This window comes from Dermacentor albipictus, chromosome 2 (assembly GCF_038994185.2).
Source record: "Dermacentor albipictus isolate Rhodes 1998 colony chromosome 2, USDA_Dalb.pri_finalv2, whole genome shotgun sequence".
In the NCBI taxonomy this organism is placed as follows: Eukaryota; Metazoa; Arthropoda; class Arachnida; order Ixodida; family Ixodidae; genus Dermacentor; species Dermacentor albipictus.
The window spans coordinates 135,363,073-135,368,481 of NC_091822.1; positions in this window are offsets into that span (position 1 = coordinate 135,363,073).

Sequence of the window (5,409 nt, forward strand, 5' to 3'; positions counted from 1 at the left end):
CGTTATTGACTCCTTCGCACCGTTCGAAGTGTGTTGCGAATCACTCACAAAAAAAAGGGCGTTTCCAGTTTCCTCGAGCTTTTCAGCTGACTGCGCCCTCGAGGGATTCAGCTTTTGGGATCCTCAAGCGAGACGTGCTGAGAACTTTCGCGGAAAGAAAAAAAAAAAAAGAACCTACAGCTGAAAGGAAACTGGAAGGCATAGACTGTGGCACATCGTACTCCAACAGATGAATGTATGCACTATTCAATGCTATAAAAACGCGCCGTCACGGTTGACAGCCAGCCAGTCGCACACAAAACAAAAGCCCTCGCACGACAATACCGTCTAGCCTTCTTTCTCTTTTTTGCGTAATTTAATTCGGCTTTCTCTTTGCCGTGAGCCGACAAGCTGCAGAAATTATGCGTTACATTTCCTAGAAGCCTTCACTGACGGTTCAATGGAGGCCCCCAATTAAAGCAACAATGAGCTTCCAGTTTCTATTCCTAATTGTTCTCTGTTTATTTCGATTATACATATGCGCTAGTGCTGTACCAAACCGATATTCACGGAGTCAGCAATGAGTGACAGCTATTGGGTGAAGCTTATAGTGGTGAAGCGTAGTATAATAGCCATGACTAAGTGTAAAGTAATACTAATTACGAGACAAATGAATTCATTCTTACGTGTTTACGTAGCTCTCCAAATCGATTATCTGCCATTTCCCAAATGTGCTTCCTCCCTGACACGTTTTCTTGCAGTGCAGTCACGTTGTTGGACACTGCGACCATGGCTATAAAGTTAAATTAATTCTTTCTTTGTTTCTTACTTTATTCTTCGGATTTTTCATCTTTTTTTTTTAACTAAGAACGAATTCATCTCCACACTTCGCTTTCGTGCACTGTCTAGCGGCTGTTTATATATTTTTTTTCTGAAAACCAAGCCCCTCTAAACATACATTCAAAGTAAGTTCTTTAATTCTGACACTCAATTAAGCGCAGCTTTCTTCGTTATTCTTTTGGGCCCCTCGGAACGGAGTCGGTTTCGGTAAAGCGCTGACAACACCTTGCCTCGAGCTGAAAACTGGGTGGTCGCAAAAAAGAAAAAGTGGCGGACGTTCGTGCTGTTTTGACGATGCCCGACCCCGAAACCTGAGTGGGCCGCCCGTCAGTCCTGCCTTTTACACAGTCGTAAAGCATCGCCCGTCTCCTCGGCGAAAAGAACGGACGCAAACGATCAACATTGTTTCGCGAACCACGCGCGATTCCACTCGTTCGTACACGAGCGAGAAGGGTGAGCAGCCCTCTGTCAATTCGTGCACGAAGAAACAAGGGAGGCTCGAACACGCGCACGCGTGTGCATACGCAATACACGCCACAGGGATACGCACACGTGTCAATATAACTCCGCGCCGTTAAACGAGTGCGACCCGCAGACGACAGTGATCCCGAAGCCATGGAGCCCCGCTCGAAGGCCGTAAATCATATTCCCTTCACCTTCGGCGCCCCAGCCTGCGCGCGCTTTGTGGCTGTGTTGAGGCAGCTGACAGCATAAAAGACTGCTCATTGAGCAACGGCTGTGTATAGGAGGCCGATTCTAACGCTTCTTAAAGGGCCACACAGTCAACAGTGCGTCGAGAGAAACAGCCTCACGATTGAGTTCACTTGAAAAAAAAAAGCCATCTTCCAATTAAGCGTATGTTACATAAGTGTCTCAAGGCAAAATTACTAAAACGGGGTACCGGGTCTCGTTGCAAACCTCGATGTTTCTGCCTGTCGCGCACGAAGTGTACGCGCTTTTAACGAAATGTGCTCGCCCCTGCATGTTTCCCGCGCGCATTTTGCTACAATACGCACTTGCGCACTATTTTGCGTCAAAGCGTTATGTGAAGGCGGTAACGGTTTCACTGACCGAAACTGGCAGACTAATCTGGCTTGGCTTTATTCAGTACACTAAACTTCAGGACGCAGGAACAAAAACAGGAAACGTATTTGTTGACAATCCTCGCAAAAGTAGTATGCGTGGGTACGCTTTTAACACAGCTCGGTAAGGTTATAAGTCTGAGGTTACCACGTTCACATCGCGCGCAACCGCAAATGACATCGTGCGCAGTCATACCTAGACGTATTTCAAGAGGGTCCATGGGCGCTATAACGTAAAACTATTCCAAACTTTTCTATTCCAATTCTGCTATCAGCCCTCCACGATTGGTCAAAAACTTTTTTCGACCACCCCCACTTCACCTGTCTGTCACGCGGCGTCACGAAAACCGCGATACCTCCCCATCTGATATGATGTGCACACACTGATCATGCATGATTTGACAAAAAAAAGAAAAACAGTTATATCTGATTTGACCCCTTTTCGCCATTAGCCCTCGGCTATTGGTAAAAAGTTTTCGGGCTGCACCCACTTCACCTGCCTGTCACGCGACGTCACAAAACCACAAGAACTCACCGCGTCAACGTGACGTGTACGCGATAAAGATGCATTAATATGCCGAACAAAACTGAATTTTCTTCGGAATAGCCGCAGGCTGCCCCGTTCCGAAAGGAATAGAAGATGGCTGCCGCCGATCGGAAAGACACTGGCTACTCGCACCTGCCGGAGAGCATGGGTGTATTTGCGTATAATAAAGCTTCTTGCGTGGCCATGTAACGTTTTCTAGCACTTTCGGCACGTTTACCCCCTCATTCTGCCAACTCTTCCTTGCTGAGGGTCCATTTTAGCATGATTCTTGACCTTCCGTTGCATGCCGCCGCGATTTTCGACCAGCCACCGCAAGCTAAGTAAGGGAAAGCCGACCAATCGTAGACGCCGGCACCACCCTCTTCGTGCGGTTATCGACTTTCAGTGCAGTGGCTCGGCCCCATCGAATCCCTCTCCACTAGAGCGTTCTCCTCGCCTCTTGTCAGCCCATTAGATACGACAAGCCGCTCAGTGTAGGCAATGTTATTCGTTTTTCAAGCAAACAAAAGTGACCGCCTATGAACGAGGAGAGCGTTTGATTGGTCTGTTCAGACAACCCTGCGGGTGACCGCCCGGTGCTTGCGTTGGTGGTTACGCAAATTTGACGTCAGGAGATTGGAATAGAAACATATTGGAATAGTTTTACGTTAAAGGGCCCCATGTGTCGAAGCGCTAATATATGACCAGGCAAACGATTATTACCACTAAGAGGAGAGGGAGGGGATAAGTGTACTGCATACAACATGAAAAAAAAAACTCAAATATTGTAGTTACAAACTGCATGGACAAATACTGAGCTCTTCTTCATCGTTATTATGTGTTTGTTTGCTTAAAAATACAATTATGGGGTTTTACGTGCCAAAACCGCGATATGATTATGAAGCACGCCGTAGTGAGGGACTACAGAATAATTTGGAGCACCTGAGGTTCTTTAACGTGCACCGAAACCTAAGTACACGGGTGTTTTCGCATTTCGCCCCCATCGAAATGCGACCGCCGTCACCGGGATTCGATCCCGAGACCTCGTGCTTAGCAGCCCAACACCATAGCCCTCTAAGCAGCAGCCTCGGCGGGTTTGCTTGTTTGTTTTCTTTCATCGTCGTTTTTCGCAACAGTTCGTCATTTACCCTTATTGCATGTGCATAGACTTTGGTCAATTCAGCAACTTATTTCTGCGCAGTTTGCACGAATGCATTTATTGCATCTGCGACGTAATATTCTTGGCTGATTTCATGATTTTATGGCCCTTTGAAGGGTCACTGAGCAGAAACACTAAATTAATTTAGAGTGATAAAGTATTCTTTCCAAACTCTATTTGCGTAAACTTCGCAGTGAAATATCGATTACCAAATGAGAAAGATAAGATCAAAGTTACAATATTTGAAATTTCCGCCTTGACCCCAGTGCCCGCACGTCAGTGTAGTGTCACGAATTCCAAAGTATTTTTTTTTTCTTTTTTTCGTAGTTGGGCCACTGTGGGCTCAGTAAATGTTCTTGAAGCTTGCTAAGTTCGATCTTCGGCTCATTTAGAACAAAATGTAGTCGATCTTAACCGATGAAAACTTAACTAAGCTAGAGCAGACGGTGCCAAAAATATGTGACGTAAAGGCACGCTGGTTCCAGAACTATAGCATATACCGGTTGCTTTAGGGTTTTCTAGAAGAGAAAAATATTTTGAGCTTCGTATTATCAGTATCCCCCTAATATGACTGATTAACTCTGAGCGTGCTGCCGACATCGAGGCGCGTAAAGTGCACGTCATCGTATACTGTGTCCCATCAACATACCTTAGTGTGGAACTCTTTATCTTTGTATTATTTTTTGTCGCCACAATGACTAGCAGGCGCAGTGCTAGGAGTACGCGAATGCGTTGCTTATGCGCCGTCCTACGTCGCAACTTATACCGCAGCAAACCGATATGCATGTAGCGCGGTGGCGCAAGTCAACAGCAATCGTCACGCCACCAGAAGTCATGTGGTGCGTATTTCTGCCAGCATCATTGAGCAAATATACCCGCATCCGGCCTACGGTACATTTCATTGAGTCTGACACCTAAAAAAATCTATGTCGTCCTAAATACCAGGTGTAACTGAGGCGCTGACACTGCCTTCTTGCCTTACCACTAATGTTCTTTGCGTTGAAGAGGATAGAAAACTGGGGCGCTATAACGTAAAACTATTCCAAACTTTTCTATTCCAATTCTGCTATCAGCCCTCCACGATTGGTCAAAAACTTTTTTCGACCACCCCCACTTCACCTGTCTGTCACGCGACGTCACGAAAACCGCGATAGCTCCCCATCTGATGTGATGTGTACACAATGATTATCCATGATTTGACAGAAAAAAGAAAAACAGTTATTTCTGATTCGACCGCTTTTCGCCATTAGCCCTCGGCTATTGGTAAAAAGTTTTCGGGCTGCACCCACTTCACCTGCCTGTCACGCGACGTCACAAAACCGCACAAACTCACCGCGTCAAAGTGACGTGTACGCGATAAAGATGCATTAATATGCCGAACAAAACTGAATTTTCTTCGGAATAGCCGCAGGCTGCCCCGTTCCAAAAGGAATAAAAGATGGCTGCCGCCTATCGCTGATACGCTGGCTACTCGCACCTGCTGGAGAGCATGGGTGTATTTACGTATAATAAAACTTCTTGCGTGGCCGTGTAACGTTTTCGAGCACTTTCGGCACGTTTACCACCTCATTCTGCCAACTCTTCTTTGCTGAGGGTCAGGTTTAGCGTCATTCTTAAGCCTCCGTTCGATTTTCTACCAGCCACCACAAGCTAAGTAAGGGAAAGCCGACCAATCGCAGACGCCGGCACCACCTTCTTCATCCGGTTATCGATTTTCAGTGCACTGGCTCTGCCCCGGCGGATCCCTCTCCACCTGAGCGTCCTCCTCGCCTCTTGTGAGCCAATTAGATACGACAAGCCGCTCAGTGTAGGCAATGTTATTC